A 12,395-nucleotide genomic window follows, 5' to 3' on the forward strand; every position below is an offset into this window, starting at 1 on the left:
GGACCACTTGTCAACCTAGACAGAGGTAATCCATTGCTAGAAATAGTATCCTCAGGCAGCTCGGAGGACTTCCCAACTGGACACAATATTCTTCCCCTAGTGTGTTGTGGGCCCACGTTCTTACCTACCAAACACAGCTTACCCTCAAAGTATCTAGTGAACTATGTATGTTTTAGTCACTTGACTTCATTCCAAAACGAGGCAAAGTTAAAAGAACACTAGGGAGTTTTTATTTCCTTCAAGAAAGGTGTTCAGAGCATTCATCATGGCAATGACATCTGTACTGGCTAGTTTTGTGTCAACTTGACACAGCTGGAGTTATCACAGAGAAAGGAGCTTCAGTTGAGTAAATGCCTCCATGAGATCCAGCTGTAAGGCATTTCCTCAATTAGTGATCAAGGGGGAAAGGCCCCTTGTGGGTGGGACCATCTCTGGGCTGGTAATCTTGGTTCTATAAGAGAGCAGGCTGAGCAAGCCAGGGGAAGCAAGCCAGTAATGAACATCCCTCCATGGCCTCTGCATCAGCTCCTGCTTTCTGACCTACTTGAGTTCCAATCCTGACTTCCTTTGGTGATGAACAGCAATGTGGAAGAGTAAGCTGAATAAACCCTTTCCTCCCCAACTTGCTTCTTGGTCATGATGTTTGTGCAGGATTAGAAACCCTGACTAAGACAACGTCATAATAGGATGCCCTATATAAGACAGGAGAAGGCAGGCATGCTGTCACGTGTTTATAATGCCTACTGAGGCGGAGGCAGAAGATCAGAAATTAAAGACCTGCCTGGACTTCATGAGACTCTTGTTTCCAAAGAAGGGAGGAGAGGGCTGGGGCCATGGTCCCACTGGTACTTGCCTCCTTGCATAGTACACATTTGATTCTGGGGTTCACTACTACATAACCCCGGTGGTATTACACACACCTGTCATCCCAGAATTCAGAAGTTTGAGGCCTTCCAGGGCTAATAAGACCTGGTCTCGAAACAACACACACACAAAGCCTGTCTTCTCCTTCTCTCATCTCTCCCCACCAGTCTAGACTTGAGGCCAGTTCTGAACAGTCACTGTGGTCCCTGGCAAATCTCATCTGTGTGTTTCCAACAGTTCAGAGGAGTCTGTGAGTTGACCCTCTGTTTACTACTCAGCCAAAGCAGGGTGTCACGTCAAGCTCTCACTATCGAGGAAGTATAAAGCCCCGAGCTCATGTTTCTACAGTTTGGTTACCCGAGTGACCTTCGCTCTTCTTCCCCACACTGGCTATTTCATAGCTCCTCTTGATTGCTCCCCTTCTAAAGCGATGGACACTCTAAGTTCCTGAACCCATCTTTTTGTGAACGAGGGTGTAAGTCTTCAGGTGCTGCATCACCCTGAAGCACTATGCTGTCTCTAGGATGCTCTCAGCATCAGGACAGAATCAAACCCGTTTCCCTAGCACAGAGCCACCCAGGACCAGAAATAACAGCTTCACAAAAGAGCTCGCTCTGTACACATGGGTCCCAAGGAAGAAGTGAGATTCTTTCCCCCTCACTGAGGAAAGGGGGCCGTCTTTCCTGCTAAAGAGAAAGAAAGTGAAGTTTCCTGGAATCTTCTTTTTCTCCTCGTGAATCTCATTATGTCATCGAAATTCTAGGCTTAATCGATGCTTCTGCCCCAGCTTCTCAATTATCTGAGATTTCAGATGCCCACCGCGTCCAGCTCAGAAAATCAAATTGTGGTTACTATTCTAGACATTTCCAGCAGAGGGCGCTTCGGTGCAGGTAGCCAGAACACCGAAGTCATCCAGTTTCTGGCCGCAAACTCAGATTACTAGATTGCCAACAGGGTTTCCAGAACGTGGGTAAAAGAGACTGAAGTGGCAATCCCCACGAAAACAAAAAAAACAAAACAAAACGGTCAAGGGTGCTTCGTACTGAAGTGGAAGGTGAGTGAGGCTGTGTGGGCAGATCGCAACCGTCATTTAGAACAAACCTGAAGCAGAGCGGTGTAAATGACTGTATTCCCAGCACTCAAGAGAATAGCTGGAGCTTTGGCCAGCCTACAGAGGAGACCCTGTGCTGTTCTCAGTATTCAGTTATGCTACCCTCTAATGAAGTACATTGTACTTCCTGGTAATTTCATTTTTATGAAAGGCAATACTGGATTCCTGCCTTTCTTCCTTTCTGCCTGTAGTCCGTTTTTAGGTTGATCAACAGGTTGACATTACACTTGTGACAATTCTCTTGCCTCACGGAACGATAACGTTTCAAAGGGGAAGACTAATTAGGATTGGTACCGTTAGTTTTTTGTCAACACAGCCAGAGTCATCTGGGAAGAGGGAACCTGAGCTGGGGGTTTACCTCCATCAGATCGTTTGTGAGTATGTCTGTAGGAAATGTTCTTAATCATTAATATCGGAGAGCCAGACCATCCCCGGTGGTGCCACTGCTGGGCCGGTAGTCCTGGGTGATACAAGGAGGCAGGTTTACTGGCTAGTAAGCAGCACTCCTTTGCAGGCTCTGCTCCACTCTCTCCTTCCTCCCTTCTGCCTTGAGTTCCTGTCTTGACTTCCCTCGGTGATGAGCTGTACCCTGAAAACCAGATAACTTGTCCTTAATTTACTTTTGGTCATGGTAGACTTTTTATTATTGTTGTTTTGTTGTTGTTGTTGTTGTTGTTGTTTTTATGTGTATGGGTGTTTTGCTTACAAGTATGTCTGGGCACCATATTCATGCACAGTGATGCCCAATGATTCCAGAAAAGGGCCGAGGATTCCCTGGGACTGGAGTTACAGAAAGTTAGGAGCTGCCATGTGTGTGCAGCGAATCAAACTCTGGCCTTCTGGAAGAGCAGCCAGTGCTCTTAACTGCTGATCCATCTTTCTAGCCCACTTCGTCACGTTGTTTATCACAGCAGTCGAAAGCAGACTAGGACATGATGGAAAGGAGTCAAAAGCTTGGTCAAGGGATCTTTAGAGATGGGAAGGGGAACTTTTTAAACGTTGGTCCTGCCATGCTCTCCCAGAGGCATGGTGCCTTCTCTGTCTTTCCTAGTGCTTTCCTTTGCAAAGCAAGCAAATATCATCTACTTTGGTGTTTTAAGAAATAGTACGGGGGGGCTGGTGAGATGGCTCAGTGGGTTAGAGCACCCGACTGCTCTTCCGAAGGTCCAGAGTTCAAATCCCAGCAACCACATGGTGGCTCACAACCATCCGTAACGAGATCTGACTCCCTCTTCTGGTGTGTCTGAAGACAGCTACAATGTACTTACATATAATAAATAAATAAATCTTTAAAAAAAAAAAAAAAAAAAAAAAAAGAAATAGTACGGGGCTGGTGAGATGGCTTAGTGGGTAAAAGCACCCGACTGCTCTTCCGAAGGTTCAAAGTTCAAATCCCAGCAACCACATGGTGGCTCACAATCACCCGTAATGAGATCTGACTCCCTCTTCTGAAGTGTCTAAAGACAGCTACAGTGTACATTATATGTAATAAATAAATGTTTTTTTTTTAAAAAGAAAGAAATAGTACATTTCTCAATGGCCTCGAGAATTAACCTGCAGGAAAAGGAAAATGCTGTGTTTCTTCTCCAAAAATCCTATAGGTGGCGCACAGACACCGGTTTCAAGTGATGGGTCCCAGCTTTGACCTTTCTGCCCAAGTCCGGTTTGTCGGGAACTCTTCTTCCTTCTGCCTCTACCCCCTGCCAGAATTACAGGGCTGCTCTTGGCTCTGAGTTGTTCGGTGTAAGTGAGAAAGCAAGCAGCACCTGCAGTCCTGAGGTGTCACCTAGCAGCTCCCTTCTAACAAGGCTGCGCTCCTCTTGGGAGGACATAGCCAAGAGTCACTGAAGGGCAAGCTCCCTCAAAGCTCCTCTCTAAGGTTAAATAGCAGCATGACCTCGACCCACCTCCTAACCTTAAGGTTCATATTCTCTCTGCAAAACATCAAGGGGGTCTGGAGGAACACTGAAGTCCCTCCTGCCGCATGGATTTTTTTGTTTTGGTTTTGGTTTCGAGACAGGGTTTCTCTGTATAGCCCTGGCTGTCCTGGAACTCACTTTGTAGACCAGGCTGGCCTCGAACTCAGAAATCCACCTGCCTCTGCTGGGATTAAAGGCGTGTGCCACCAACGCCCAGCTTTTTGTTTGTTTGTTTGTTTTTGTTTTTGTTTTTGTCCGCATGGATTTTTTTTTTTTTGTCCCCTACATAAAAGCAAAAATTCTAAATGGTCCCTAAGAAAAAAACTGAATGGATTTTGTGATACTGGGATCAAAATGTGTTATGACTGTCCCAGCTCAAAGACTAGTGTTGCCATGGAAATCTATCTTTCTTTCTTTCTTTCTTTCTTTCTTTCTTTCTTTCTTTCTCTCTCTCTCTCTCTCTCTCTCTCTCTCTCTCTCTCTCTCTCTCTCTCTCTCTTTCTCTCTTTCTCTCTTTCTCTCTTTCTCTCTTTCTTTCTCTCTTTCTTTCTTTCTTTCTTTCTTTCTTCTGAGACAGTCAGCAGCTCATTAACTCACAAGGCAACCCAGAAGACTTCTACAACGCTCCTAAGACGGACCGCCAACAATGCTGGTCCTAATGCTCCACTTGGGGGTGAGCCTTACTCCTCTTCCAATGGCTGACCAACTTGTCGATTATCAGGAACCAAAGCCCTGTGTGGCCCCTGCTTTACAGCCTCCTAAACACGTGCAGCAGACCCATGGCTTTTCTAGTGGCCAGAACAAAACACCTGGCACACCACTTAAGGAAGCAAGGATTGAGTTGGGCTCACTGGTTTCTTGTTGGTTGGTTTTGAGACAGGGTCTCAAACCTGACTGGCTGGAAGTCCCTATGTAGACCAGGCTGGCCTCAAACTCACCAATTTTTACCTGCCTCTACCTTGCAAGTGTTGAGATTACAGTTTGATGGTGTAAAGGAATGGTAGCCAGAACCTCCAGGATCATCCACCAAAGAGATGGGCTGGTGAGAACTGGTTTCCAGTTCCCCTTCTCCTTTTCACTAAGTCTGGGACTCCGTCTCAGGAAACAGGATGCCTACATTCAAGGTGGGTCTGCATGTCTCAGATAGACCTTTCTAGAAGTATCCCCATAGTCACACTCAATGATATGTTCCATGGTGACTCTGCTTTTGAGTTTTGAAACAGCATCTCACTCCTTATAGCCCAAGTTGGTCTGGAAATCATTATGTAGCCCAGTCTAGCCTGGAACTCCTGGAAATCCTTTTGCCTCGTGAGGCTGAGATTACAAGTGAGGGCCACCAGCACACCTGTCTAGAATCAAGGCAACTCTAAATTCAGTCAAGTTGACAATGCAGGTTCACCATCACACCCAGTCTGCTGTTCCTACTACCTATGAGTGGGTAAAATGTTCCAGATTTCAGATGAGTTCTAGATTTAGTTAGAGTAAATCTAACTGAAGTGTGAATGGCAGAGCAGTCAACTTCCTATTCCAAACTGTCTTTACTATTTGACACTGTGGCCAGCTCCCTCACTAAAGAATCTTACACAGCTTCTGACAACTGCAGACTCTTTGGCTACACATCTTAATAGAGTTTTAATTGTACATAATTTAATTTATGGAAAATCAAACGCTCATTCAATTTATGAGAACTATTTTAAGGATATTTTAAACAGCTTGGTTATCTAAATCTACTTTCACAACTATAATTTTTTTTTTCAAAAATCTGAATATAGGGCTGGTGAGATGGCTCAGTGGGTAAGAGCACCCGACTGCTCTTCCGAAGGTCCGGAGTTCAAATCCCAGCAACCACATGGTGGCTCACAACCATCTGTAACAAGATCTGACTCCCTCTTCTGGAGTGTCTGAAGACAGCTACAGTGTACTTACATATAATAAATAAATAAATCTTTAAAAAAAAAAAAAAAATCTGAATATAGCCGGGCGTGGTGGCACACGCCTTTAATCCCAGCACTCCAGAGGCAGAGGCAGGCGGATTTCTGAGTTCGAGGCCGACCTGGTCTACAAAGTGAGTTCCAGGACAGCCAGGGCTATACAGTGAAACCCTGTCTCGGAAAAAAAAAAAATCTGAATATAGAACAATCACTTACAGTGAAAATGTAGCTTCTTGCCAGGCATGGTGGGGGGCACTCGGTCTCAGTGCTTAAAGGCAGAAGCTGGGGGGACACCAGAAGTCCAAAGCCAGCTGCCCTGCACAGCATGTTCAGTGCTCACCAGGGCTACATGGTGATGCTCTGTCCCTTCAAAACTAAGGTCCAGTGAGGGTACGGTGACTTGGAGTGTAAAGATGCTTTCTGCCAAAGCCCAGAGACCAGACCTGAGTTCTATGCTTGGAGCCCACAGCCCACGTGATGGATGTAGATGGACACCTCCTGTGAAGTATCATCCTCTGAACTCCAAACAGATACAGGTACACACAGACAGACAGACAGACAGACAGACAGACAGACAGATGTAAAAATTCAGGATCTGAGTTATGATGTACTATATAAAATACCCCTTAATTTGAAAGATATCATAAACAAATGTCAGGAACTGAAAGTCATAGCACACAGTAGTGAGAGCATAGGATCTACATATACCTGAGGCCAACCTGGGCTTACATAGTGAGTTTCAGACTACCTTGGGCTACATAGCAAGACTGGTCTCAAAATAAACACAGTAAGGGCTGATGACATGGCACAGTGGTTAAGATCACTGGCTGCTCTGAGGTCCTGATCCAGAGGATCTGATCACTGGATCCAGAGGTCCCGAGTTCAAATCCCAGCAACCACGTGGTGGCTCACAACCATCCATGAGATCTGACACCCTCTTCTGGTGTGTCTGAAGATAGCTACACTGTACTTACGCATAACAATAAATAAATCTTAATAAAATAAAATAAACAGCAAATGTTCAATAAGTTTATATCCAATGCATGTTGAAATGATACTGTGTTAGATTTGAATTCAATACAAATGTGTTTGTCAGAGTCAGCTCCATCTGCCTCTGGGTCACAGTGCTCTGCTAGGAAATGTAAAATCACACGAGGCTTGCTGTATGTTTTGTTTTGTTGCTTTGTTTTGTCGGCCCCTAATTTCCAATCATCTGCCTGTATTATTCTACTTCAATGGCATCAGCTAGTGTCAAATTATCCAGAATTAACCAATCTATGTGCCATTCTCACACACATCTGACCGCCTGGGTTTTCGGTGTCTACTGTAGAACCTACCACACATTCATCAATGGACTTGGTCTATGTAACCCATATGACCATTTGGAAAGCTATGTCATATGCTTGGAATGCCCTTCAATCTCATGTCATCCACAACTTTGAGAACCCAACTTCATTAAAGTCTTTGAAGTATTGACAAAAGCCAAGACTGAAGACATTAATAGTAATCACTTTCTATGTTAGGAGTGGTCCAATAATTAATAAGCATTACTTTGGATGGACCTCCCTGCAAGCTAAATGGTTACAATCCTATTCAGTCTTCATTCTGCCTTCTGTGCTCTTGTGAACTGCTCATCTACTGCAGAAGTGCTGGTTAGGATGTCCGGGGTGAGGCTGCCAACTTGACACAAACTAAAGTCACCCAGAAAGAAGGAGCATCAACTGAAGAGCTAACTTCACCAAATTGGTCCTGAGCATGTCTGGGGACATTTTTTTGGTTGATGACTGATGTGGGAGGGGCCAGGCCCCTGGGGACAGTGACACTCCACTCCTAGGCTGGTAGTACATGGCTGCACAAGAAGGCAGGCTGAGCAAGCCATGGGCAGCAAGCCAGGAAGCAGAACCCTCCATGGTCTCTGGCTTGAGCTCCTGCGCTGGCTTCCTGTGATGATGACCTATAAGCCAGCATCCACCCCCATGTTGCTTTCAGTCCTGCAGCAACAGAGAGGCAAACTAGAACACCTTCCTAACAGGTACCAAACAGTGGGGGCTGAAGGCAATGGGGGGGATATGAACAAGATCTTGGACCAGAGCTATAAGTTGCACAGTTGAGACATCTAATGGGATGGAAATCAAACATCAGCTGAGAAAACTAGACTCTGGCCTGGGAAGGGGTGTTCAGACAATAGTGTGAGAAGTACAGGGACCGCAGTGGCTTCAAAGGTAAAAATTAAGGCTTTCCTCTAATGAGCTGGCCCATGGGGTTGGGCAGCTTAGATGTACCCTCAGCCTGAGCCTGTTTCCTTTTGCTCCCAGCTCCTGTTACCTGTTTTTTGTTTTTTGGGGTTTTTTTGTTGTTGTTGTTTTTTTGTTTTGTTTTGTTTTTTTGTTTTTTTTTTGTTTTGTTTTTTTTGTTTTTTTCCAGACAGGGTTTCTCTGTATAGCCCTGGCTGTCCTGAAACTCACTTTGTAGACCATGCTGGCCTTGAACTCAGAAATCCGCCTGCCTCTGCCTCCTGAATGCTGGGATTAAAGGCATGTGCCACCATGCCCGGCCCACCTGTATCATTTAACATCACCATGGATGCCTAAACTCAGAGAAACATTGGACATCCCTTCATCCTAAGTTTTAGACTATTCTATATTGCCTAGGCAAATTCAAAAATTCTATTAGCTAATATTGGCTAAAACACACCAGCAAAGAGCTCACTGTGTTGTGAGAACATGCCACACTTGCAAAATATCTGGCCTTTAAGGACCCCCTTCCTTGTAAGTAGAAATCGGCCTTTCAAATGAAGAGGGAAACCATTTTTGTTGAGACAGAGACTTTTACTCCACAGCCAAATTTGTCCTGCCTCAGTCACCCAGCCCACCTACCCAAGCCTTCCAATCATTACACACTCGCACACATACACAACCCACATGCATGCACACACTCACACATATTCACACATACACATGCACACACCACACGCACGTGCACACACACACATATGTGTGCACACACTCGCGCACACTCATACACATGCACACGCATGCACATACACACCACACATTTGATCATACTCACATACTGCTCTATTTCCCAACATATCCCTTCCTACTTTCCTGCCTTTCTATATAACCCACTGAGTTTACTTAGGGTTTCTTGCATGGGTGTGGGTTTTATTTCCTGGATCATGGACAACTTGATGGCTATATTGTGCCCATTTTGCAAGCCCTAAAAAACCACCAGGCAGTCAATTCCAATGCAATCAAACTAGGGTCTTTATTTGTTGTGTCCGGCCAGCAGCTCACATGTCTGGGTTCTAGCCTGGAAAGGCATTTTGGAAACCTGGAAGAGAAGAGGGGCTAGGCTGCGCGAGATAAGGACGGAACCAAGTCAAGGCTCTGCTCAAGGTTCAATTTTACTATTCCGACGCTCCGTTATGAAGGAGGGGGAGGGGCCCGATTCCCGCCAAATAATGTTGGAGTAATGTTGCAAGTGAACACCGGATGGCTTCGGAAAAGCAAAGCAGCAAGCTCCAGCAGTGGGCGTGGCAGAACGATTGAGCTGAGCGGCAAGCTCCACCCCTGAGCAAGCAGGTTTCAGGCTGGGGGAGGGGAGACTACATTTATTCTACTCGAGCTTGGACCACACCATCATCACTGATGCAGGAGGATGGGAGGGTAAAGCCCCCAGCTAAGTTTCAAGTAAGCATTTATAGAGTCAACCAAGGAAGCAAGGGGGGGGGGGGTATCCAGTTTGGCACACAACTGATTGGAGGGCTATTATAGAATTTGTTGCCCTTTAAAATGATTGGTTGATGCTGGGAGCCAAACCATAAGCTTTCCTAAGTAAATATCTTTAGGTGCAACTGTAACTTCTGCTGTCCTCTTGATTGGTGGTTGTTGGGGTGAGCTGGGGACCAGTGCTAGCTGCAGGCCTGGTGGTTAACCCAAGTTCAACCTTAGGTTCTCTAAGATGGAGTTGGTTCATCTCCCAGCTACAGTCCTAAAGAAAAGGATGCCTTCTTCTCCAGCAGCTACTGACTGCTGATAACTGCTCAGCCTCACAAGAGGGCTCTAGTGCCCCAGTTCATCCATGATGAAGTGTTGACTGATTTGAGCTTCTGTGGCTCGCCACAGCTGCCGTGAGGTCATGGGTCAATGCCATGTCATGTCCACACATCAGTGCTTCATAGCACTCCTCCTAACCATCTGACTCTTCCTCCATGTTCTCTGAGTCTTTGGGGTTGGAGGGGTTATGATCCCATTCACAGCTAAGCATTCAACAGTGTTAGGGCTTCAATTGAACCTAGGGCTCAACATCTGCACTCTACCTGGAAAACACTCTACCAACTGATACACATCCGCTTACTTCTTTGAGTGATGTTTTTGTCTAGTCAGCTGGTTTTGATATTTTAGAGACAGGGTCTGACCTTGAGATTACTATGTACCCAAGGCTGGCTTTCCACTCCTCATTCTCCCATCTCCACCCACCCTGTTCTGGGATCACCGCACTTACATCTGTTTGTTTCAAACCAGCAAGCTCTCATTGTTGTACTCCTATCCAGGCCATCACTGGTAACAACAGTGCCCACTGACCATGTGTTCTAAGACCCTGAAGGAGAGGCTTCAAATGGTAGCAAATCCTGAACAGGCTGGGTTTTCCTATGTATGTACACCCGTCAAGATGTTTTTCTCCTCCCCACCCATCCCCTGCAGGACATGGACCTGGGCACCCTGTGCCTTTCCACTTATTACCATATCGGAGTCATAATGTACTTTGTTTCTCTGCCAATTAAAGAATTCTGCAAAGCACTCAAGAGGCAGGCAGAGATCTCTGAGTTACAGATCTACCCAATCTGCATAGTGAGTCCTAAGCCGAAGCTACATAGTCTCAAAAGAGAAGTTGTTTTTGTTTTTAATTTTTGTTTTGTTTAAGGCAATGTGCACACAGCTAAGATTGATCTTGAACTCTTGGTCCTTCTCCCCCAACCTCCCGAGTGCTGGGATGACAGGGAGGAACCGCTGTACCCAGCTCTCAGTGTAAATTTTTATTGAGGATCTGTGGGCTACAAAGCAGTAACCATCAATATAATTTGAAAAATGTAACACCCTCTGCTATTCAGTAGGTGTCGATGTTCTACTGCTGTGAAGAGACCATGACCGAGGAAGCACATCTTATAAAGGAGAGCATTTCATTACGGCCTGCCTATACTATAAGAGGTTTAGTTCATCATTAGCTTGGCGAGGAGCATGGCAGCACACAGGAGAAGGAGCTTAGTGTTCTACGTCTGGATCCACAAACAGTAGGGGAGAAAAAGACTCTGAAGTTGGCATGAGCTTCTGAAACCTCAAAGCCAAAACACTTCCTCCAAAAAGATCACTACCCCTAATCCTTTCAAATAATAGTGCCACTCCCTGGTGACCAAGCATTCAAGTCTATGCACTTATGCAAACCATTCTTATTCAAACTACAAAAGAGGGTTAAATGTGTACAGTCTGCCTTTCTGTTAAACTGACCCATCTCAAACTACCACATTCTGGATTTCCTTTCTTCTCTTTCCTCCTCGTCCTCGTCCTCCTCGTCCTCCTCTTCCTCCTCCTCCTCCTCATCCTTTTTCTCTTCCTCTCTCCTCTCTTCTTATTTTTGAGACAGGGGTGTGTTTAGTCCATGCTGGTCTTGAACTTGACACGCCACAATGACAATCTTGAACTGTTGTCATGGAATCCAACACTGGATTGTAAACTGAAATGTGTTAGGAAATGGGCAGTGATGGAGCATATCTTTGATCCCAGTGCTTTGATCCTGAGGCAGAGGCAGGGTGATCTCTGGGTTTAAGGCCAGCCTGGTCTATTGAATGAGTTCCATAATAGCTAGAGCTACACAGAGAAACCCTGTCTTGAAAAACCAAAGGAGAGGTCTGGAAGAGATGGCACAGCACTTAAGAGCACTGACTTCTCTTCCAGAGGTCCTGAGTTCAATTCCCAGCAACCACATGGTGGCTCACAACCACCTGTAATGAGATCTGATGCCCTCTTCTGGTGTGTCTGAAGACAACTATAGTGTACTCATTTACATAAGATAGCACAAAAGATGACTCTATATTGCTCCGGTAACAAGAACACTGAAGAAAACCCTCTCCTTTGGTTTTCTGTATATAAGTTATCTGTTGCTGTATGTCTTCAGACCCAACTGAAGAGAGCATCAGATCCCATTATAGATGGTTTTGAGCCTCCATGTAGTTGCTGGGAATTGAACTCAGGACCTCTGGAAAAGAAGTCAGTGCTCTTAAGTGCTGTGCCATCTCTTCCAGAGCTCTCCTTTGGTTTTTCAAGACAGGGTTTCTCTGTGTAGCTCTAGCTATTATGGAACTCATTCAATAGACCAGGCTGGGAATTGAACTCAGGATCTCTGGAAAAGCAGTCTGTGATCTTAATCACTGAGTCATCTCTCCAGCCTGGTTTTTCTTTTAAACTCTAATAAGAGCACCCTCAAGATTTCTTTTCAGCCAATTCTTAATTTTTTTTTTCAGTAGTAGCAAGGCCAAAAACCCAGAGCGAAGTCCTCAGCTTCTCTGATAAC

The sequence above is a fragment of the Mus musculus genome, chromosome 1 (genome assembly GCF_000001635.26).
Source record: "Mus musculus strain C57BL/6J chromosome 1, GRCm38.p6 C57BL/6J".
NCBI lineage: Eukaryota > Metazoa > Chordata > Mammalia > Rodentia > Muridae > Mus > Mus musculus.